General features: G+C 36.7%; 1 long non-coding RNA gene across 5 annotated transcripts; it reads left to right on the top strand.

Moving 5' to 3' along the window:
- Window positions 1–1,991: 1,991 nt before the first annotated feature.
- On the top strand, window positions 1,992–6,874 carry LOC113276056. 5 transcript variants are annotated; one of them, XR_003323895.1, is made up of 8 exons: window positions 2,079–2,566; window positions 2,828–3,043; window positions 3,395–3,511; window positions 3,748–3,823; window positions 4,200–4,754; window positions 5,318–5,626; window positions 5,727–5,874; window positions 6,618–6,771. It is a non-coding gene; the product is annotated as an uncharacterized LOC113276056 (long non-coding RNA). The 5 variants fall into 5 exon arrangements; XR_003323897.1 differs by lacking the exon at window positions 2,079–2,566 and adding an exon at window positions 1,992–2,054 and having other exon boundaries at window positions 4,200–5,626; XR_003323898.1 differs by having other exon boundaries at window positions 4,200–5,626; window positions 6,652–6,874.
- The last annotated feature ends 1,038 nt before the right edge of the window (window positions 6,875–7,912 follow it).

Raw genomic sequence — 7,912 nt, 5'->3', positions numbered from 1 at the left:
GCACAAGAAGATTGAAAAGCTGTAGATGGGGCTCTCCATATGAAGACAAGGTTCTCAGCCACTTTCAAATACAGTACAGCAAATTCCAGAGACTGGGAGTCATTGAAGTATTCTTTTATTTACCTAACATGAATGAAACTCTTTTGTGTTGTGATGGTGATTCTAGAGGTAATCCAGGGCAGGCTGGTTATGGATTTATTGTCAGAAATCATATTGGTAACTTTTTTTATGATGAATCAGGTGGATTGGGAGTACTATCTAATTATATTGCAGATTTATAGCCAGTATAAGAGCTCTTGAATGGACTCTGGAAAATCAAAAGTTTAAGATCATTCTGCAAACTGATTTTAAGGCTTGTGCCACAGCTTTATTGAACAAGAAGATACCATGGTTTTTGATGGCTAGATGATAGAGAGTTATAAGTGGACTGCACAGTATTTCTGTCAGACATGCTTACAGGGAAGCAAACTTTTCAGCTGATCACTTTACTAAAAAGGGTGTGCATCTTCCAAAGAGTATTATACAAAACTTCAGAGAGAGACCTTCTTCCCTTTCTCAAATGGAATTCCCAGACATGCCATATTATAGATTTGAGTAATGGTGTGTCTTTGCACTCTTAGTTCTGTGCGTTGAGATTTTTTTGTTTTTCTTCTTTGATAATGGACCTTGTTTGGTCTTGTATTTTTGATTCTGATTTTTAATAAAGCTGTTTTTTGTTAAAAAAATAAAAATAAAAAAATAAATCTTTCCTCCCCACCCAGTGTAGTTTTCTAGATTTCATCCAATGCTCATCCATGATCATGTTCCACGTGGGCGTCATAAATACAATATGATCCATGTATTTCTTTATTTCCTTATCTTTTTTTTTCGAAGAATGCTACACATCCCGCGGGTTATCCCGAGTGAAACAAAATTAGTGGAGCCCCTGGAACCAGCGATTTTGCAGGGGGTGGGTTAAGGGTGGGAACCACCCCCTCTCTCTCACACATCCCATTCTCGAAATGGCCCGCGAAATGGTAATCATTTTCCTTTTTTCCCCCTCCTCACTCTTCCGATTTTCGAAAATAATGTATATCCTGCGGGCCCAATCCCGTGGTTTATTCCGATTTTGGCTTTTGTAAGAAAGAGGGGGTGTGACCTAGGGATGTAAATTCGGGCAGGCCGGGCCGCCTGATCCAAAAACTAAGACAGGCCGGGCAGGACGGGCAGGCCAGGCTTAATATTTGTGAGCCCGTAAACAAATTCATGCCGGACAGGCCTGGCACAAGTAGATAATTTGCTACCCAAAGACCGTCCAAAGCCCGCTTTTTATACGGGCAGGCCAGATCGGGCCGGACATGCCACTATTTTGATTTTTTTTTAAGTTTAAATTTTCAAATGAACGGTATTAAATACAATATCCTTTCCTTTCCAACATCGCATATCGTAAGTGATAGTATTATTTTATATTTAAATTACACTGATAAATTTTTAATTTTAGCCTATAAATAATTAATTAGAGTACAATAAACTTTCTAATAAGAAAATATATTACCATTAATGTTTTGAAAAGGTTAATTATAAGTAAAAAAACAATTATATATTTTATTTTTCTTGACACAAAATTGACAATTATAAAATTGTAACTTTTAAGTCTTTTTAAGAGGATATTAAATGATTAATGGCACATAGAAGGCTTTCAGGCCGGGCATCAGCCGGGTATCAGGCCGGGCATCATAATTAATCGCAAAGCCCGAGACCGCTCAATAAATTAATCCAGACCAGGCCGGGTGGTCCATGACGGGCCATAACAGGCTTTGGGCTACTTCGGGTACAGACGGGCTCGGGCGGATACAGGCAGGCCGAGTATTTTCGGGTATTATTTACACCTCTATTGTGACCCACCCTTAACCCACCCCTGCAAACCGCCGAGCCACGAGGGAAATAACATTTTTTCCCTCGTCGGGACACACCGCGGGCTGGAGTGTAGCATTTCCCTCCAATTTGTAACCGGTGAAGAACCGTAAGCGAGCTCTTCAACTTCAAGATTTCTTTGTAACATAAGGCGATTTTAGGTAGGAAAAAAAACAGTCCATGGCCTTCTCATATTCATTCTGTTATTAATTTCTCATCTTAATTTTTGCAATTAAATCCTTCAAAGAAAAACCGGAGGCTTTCAATAGATTTTCCCTACAAATTGCTTGATCCAGTTCGAATGGAGCATCATTCATCCCCTTCAACACTTAAGTTTCTCCGGAGTCTTTCCCCCAAAATAATCTGAGAGTCTCTTCTTTGCATGAGTAGATTTTTCGATTTTTAGAATTTCTGCTTTGCCTGATTCGATTTTTCGCTGCTGAGTTGTAAACCTAATGGAGTTTTAGTTTTATGATTCAACTCTATTGTTCTTTGATTGCTTAATCTGATAGTGTTTGCTTTTTTGTTGGCTTAATCTGATAGTGTTTGATTAAATGGGTTTGATGGAAATTTTACCCCGGTAATTTCACTTTTTGCTGTGTTTCCGGTTTGTTCATTTGGTTAAACAAATACCGGACATCAGCTATGCAACAGAAATAATGTTTTAAACATGGTAAAGTTGTTTTTCTGCACATCTCCTGTTGATTTTTTAATGTGAGTGTGGTTAGTAATTAGGTTTGTTTTTGATGAAGTTTTTGTGCCAGGACTCCTAATCGAATTAGATATGTCATTCCAGTTAGATTCTTATGATTTCAACAGAAATCCAACTTCTGAGTTTGGATGTTTGTTAATTTTGGATATGCTTTACCTGATATTAATTTTGTATTGTGATTGTGTAAGTACTGAATGTGTTTTTTTTTTTTTTTTGGTATAGATTCGTGCATCCGCATCAGAATGGCATCGCAGGTTAAGTGCAACCCACCAAAGGTAGGCTTCTCAGCCACACATGACAACTTCAAGTGCTTGCGATCACTAAAAGAAAAAAAGTCAAGTGCCATTACAGTTCGATGGACAAGGAAATGGGAAGAATTGAACTTTATGTCCACTAACAAAGTTACCAGTCGGGGATATGGTTATCTTTGATGAGGAGGTATTCATACAAACTATTTCCATTTACATTTAGTTTGATCCACTATGTTTAGTTGATTCTGTTTTAAGTTTAGTGTTAAAATACCCCTATGAGATGCTCAAATATACCCCACAGAGAGACCAAATTTCATCTCTGCTACTGCCGACACTAACTCACGAATCCAACAATTTGAAGTTAATAGAAAGTTCATAACCTGTAAAAATTTCAACTCTGCTACCGCCACAAGGATTAGGTTAATTGCAAATCAGCAGTAAGTTGTTGGCGATCTATACCATTAGTGTTCCAGAAAAGATCCTATTTTAGTGTTTCTTCTTGCGGCTTGATGTTTGTTTGTTCTTGGATTAATTGCAGGGTCTAATTGATTATTTCAAGAATACTTTCATCAAGAGACTTGGCAGTACGAGTGAAGAGTTTCAAAGCTGCAAAACAACGGGCTGCCTTGGTGATGGTTGAAAAAGAAATAAAAAGGTTCATCTTCTCCCCTTATCTTGCACCTCAACTCTATATTTTTTGTGTGATCAAAAATTTGAATGAAAAGTAAACCTAGAAAATAGGATTCATATGTCATTGTTAATCATCTGTATTGATACAATTACAAACCATGGGTACTGAAATTTTGAGCAAATCTAAACTTTGGTGCAGTTACATCATTAAGTAATTTCCTTTTCCTAATGTTATGAATTGATCCTGATCGCATTGCACAGTTTGAATCCAACAAATCGTTTACACATCAGATTCGTGGTGGAATTTCATGAGTCATCGTATCGAAGAACCAATCAGGTACAACTGGAAGTATACAGTTTGTTCATATTCTTAGTAAATCTTTTTCCCTTGCGTCAATTCTCTGGGTATCCGTTATCAAAAATTAAGTACGATTTGTTAAAAGGGAGATTACCCAATATCTCTATTTATTATGGATGAATAGAAATGGATGGTGGAATAGAGATCAAACACCTGATTTTAGGTATCCATTAAGAGGGAAGGAACTATCTTGCTTGCCGTTGGTGTAGCAAAAAGAGCTCAGTAGTGTGAGACTAAAGTGGACGTTCCTATAGCTTGGTTATTGCTCTTCACCATATTATCAATTATCTTAGTTTATTTTAGTATGTATTTGCAACTTTATTTACCAGGTTAGCACGTCATATTTGCGATGCAGGTACCTAATCCTCTTCGAAGTGAAAGATACTACCGGTTCTGTTACTTTTGTAGCTTTAGACAGCAAGGTCCAGGATATGGTTCAGCCCACTGAATTCAAACTCTTGAGCGGCTCAGGGATAAATTATATTGATCAAACGTTTTTGATAACTAACTACTATACCCAACTATTTTTTTCAAGGTTCAGTTCTGTGTCCAGATGTTGCTGTTAAATAAATTGATTTGTTTAGGATCTGTAATGCACCCTTTTCTCTTATCAAATAATCCATTGGTAATCCTCTTCACACTTGGGATTTCATAGGAGTTGTGAAAATAGTTAGTCTGGAAGGTCTATCTTTTTAGCTTATGTAAATGGTAAGTTATTCTTATAATTTCATTGGTCCTGCTTTTTTATTTAACTGGATCGCTGCATAATTTCAAGGGTGTTAAAGAGTGGACAATTTAGACACCAAGTCTGGAAGTGCCGGCCCTGTTATTGATCGGGTGGAATATGTCATCAGTGAACAATGTCGCTTTGGTACTTTTAGGAAGGATGAACTATTTGCAGTCTATCAAGGTAAGCATTTCCAATCTAAAAGATTATAACAGTTATATGCGTAGGGATTTTTAGTTGTTACGTGTAATTTATGCATGCTCAGATGTTATACGAATTTCATAACAGTCACCATAGATGACAACAATAAATGACAACAATTCACCTCATACACACCACTGCCGCCACAATACCACCTGACAAAAAATCAACGTTAACTGAAACAATATGTTATTCTGATCATACCATCTGCATACATTTCCAACAATTCTTAGAGGACTTCAACAATTCTTCCTATCTGAAGTTCTCCTATTCAAATAAACATTTGTACATCACTGTGGCGTGGCGTTAATTATCTGAATAGCAATAAGAACTCAGTTCAAAAGCCTTGGTAAGATTGGAATTAGTTTGAGCTCTAGGCCATGGTAACATCTTTGATTGACATGACAATATCAGTGTCTATATTGCTCGACTTACTATGATTAAAGACCTTGGAAACATTGGAGTTAGGTTGAGCTCTAGGCCATGGTAATATCAAAAACCTTAAAGACATTGATGCTTGAAGTTATCTGACGTCTAATCTGTAGGTAAATCTATTTGATATTTCTTTACCATCACACCTTTGCGCTATCTCGGGTGTTCCCGAGTTTCCATGTTTTTTCTGGGCCACCCTCCATCATGAACTTCAAAGATGCTGGTGAAATCGTTAATGTTCAACATTTGGGGGATGGACGTTTCAACTTTAAAGTGGCATGTTACTGTTGAGTTTGCAACAAAAGAAGCCACGCAGAAGTTAATAATGTTGCTGTTACACATGAACAATATGATAGAGGAATTTGAGTTAATTATGTTGTTGACCACACCACTATCTGCTCTTCTTTAACTTCTCAAAGCAAGTAAGTAGGATTTCTTCCATATTCATCTGCTTCTCAGTTCAAATTTTGGGCTTAATTGGTGCAATTATCTATTAGGTTCAAAATTTTCTATTGTTTTTAGGTCTTCTCTGTTGCAAGGTGCATACAGTGACATGATACTCGATGGTGTACAACCATCAAGAGATTCATTTCACTGAAAAGAGCGAGCTAGGTTGCAAGATGCTTTTATTTTAACGATCAAAAGGAAGCAATGGGTTTAGTACCAGAAGGTAAGTATCATGAATGATAGTTGTTTTACTTTTATGTTTGAGATTAATAAGAAGCCGGGTTTCCTCTTAGATAAGAAACATTGGGAAAATCTCATTTATATGGATCAATAGACTTAACTATCAGAACAGCAGTTAATAAACAATTCCAGAGATTTAGCTTTTGTTTGATATTTTTCGATTACGCGTAAGAATATTTAACTGAACACCTGAACAATTTTCTGTTTGCTGAGGTTGTTCATGTAAATTCTTTGAGGTATATTAAAGTGAGGGCATTAGGCGAACCGGAACTCTATACTACTGTTAACTATTCAACGTAAAATATGCAACTGCTGACCACTTTTACCACATTTTTTAAACGTGGCTTGAATCATTTGTCCATCTAAAAATGTAGAAAGTGGATAAAGGTAGAAATAAGGTTTTACCCTAAGTAAGAAATTGGCGAAAAGGAGGCTTAAAGGAAGCCTCCTTGGTTATCGAAATTCACTTTACCCTTTGGGTAGTGAAATTGGAAAAGCCAAGTGAGTGTTGTCAGAATAAGTAATTCATCCTCAGTAGATGATAATGCATGCAAAAGGTGATCAGATGTTGCCTATTATTGTAATATTAGCTAATTACGGTGGGAGGCCTAAAGATAGAGAGGATTTTAGTAATAAATGTAATATGATCATAACAGTGCATCTTAAACAGTTCATATTTGATTTATGCTCAGCCACTTTGTAATTATATTCCATATTTATATTCAGGTTCTATACTAAAGTCCTCTTAAGCTGTTGGCAGGGAGTATGAACTCAGTTCCACAAGTGCGATACTTTTCGGCATCATAAGTATAAGACGGAATGCGAATACTGGCTGTAGAGCACCATGAGTATGAGAAAAAACTGTAAGAAAATTTGTAAATTTTAGCATTCAATATGAACCCATCTTTGAGGAGGCTTCTCATATTGACTCATAAAGAAAGACCCCTGAAAAATCAAAGATTAAGAAAGTATATATGATTGATTTTGATTGAAAGTGGGCTTAGGATAGACTTGTGTATTGGTGTTAATCATGATGAAATGCACCCTGATTTTGGGCATACCTAAATCTTTCTAGGCATACAAAACAATAGTCCCATTTTGGGTGACCTTATAAGGGGTACCCTATGGATAGTTCAATTACCTATATACCCTTAATACAAAAATCTAAAATCAGTTTTCTAAAAAATCAAAATCAGTTTCCCTTAACATCTCTTCTTCCTCCTCCTCTTCTAGCCGAACTCTTCCTCCTCCTGCGAAAAAACAAATTCATCATCGTGATTAATTGTCGGCTCGTAAAAATTTGATCGTCGATTAAACTCAACCACACAATGACTCGTACAAAGAAAAGTAGGGACTAGGCAAACCAAATCGTCTTCTAATCCATCAATTGAAGAAGAAGAACCAATTGAAGATGAAGGTGTAGAAACTGAAAATCAACCACCAATTGAACCAAAAATTGAACCAATTGCATCTCCAACTCTGGAAATGAGGATAAGAAAGTAAGTTTTACAAACCCAATCTCCTATTTGTTGTTTTTCATCGATTAAATGACGGTTACAGTGTTGGGTTCGGCTCAAAATTGAGTTGCATTTTTAGCCGAACTGTTCTTCACAAAAGCTTCCTGTAAGTGTATATGAACAGTTCGGCACGAAATTTCATGAAATTTCAAGCCGAACCTAGTCTCATATAGAGATGCATACGGGTTCGGCGTATTCGATAATCATAATGTGCCGAACCTAGCACATTTACGAGGTTCGGCTGTTACGATATTCTCAATATGTGCCGAACCAATAACAATATTTTAACCCAAAAAATAACAAATTGATGTTCGGCTCATGCGATTTTCGAAATATAAGCCGAACCAGTAAATTTCTTTTTTCCGGGCTATTCAGGATGTTGTTCGGCTTACTATGAAACTTTCATATAAGCCGAACTAGTGTCTAGCAAAAGGGTTGGAATTGAAAATTATAGGTTCGGCGCATGCAGTAAACAGATTCAGTGAGCCGAACCGTTCATCAATT

This window comes from Papaver somniferum, chromosome 4, assembly GCF_003573695.1.
Source record: "Papaver somniferum cultivar HN1 chromosome 4, ASM357369v1, whole genome shotgun sequence".
Lineage (NCBI taxonomy): Eukaryota > Viridiplantae > Streptophyta > Magnoliopsida > Ranunculales > Papaveraceae > Papaver > Papaver somniferum.
The sequence above is the reverse complement of the archived record's forward strand: the minus strand, read 5'-3'. Positions and strand labels throughout refer to the sequence as shown.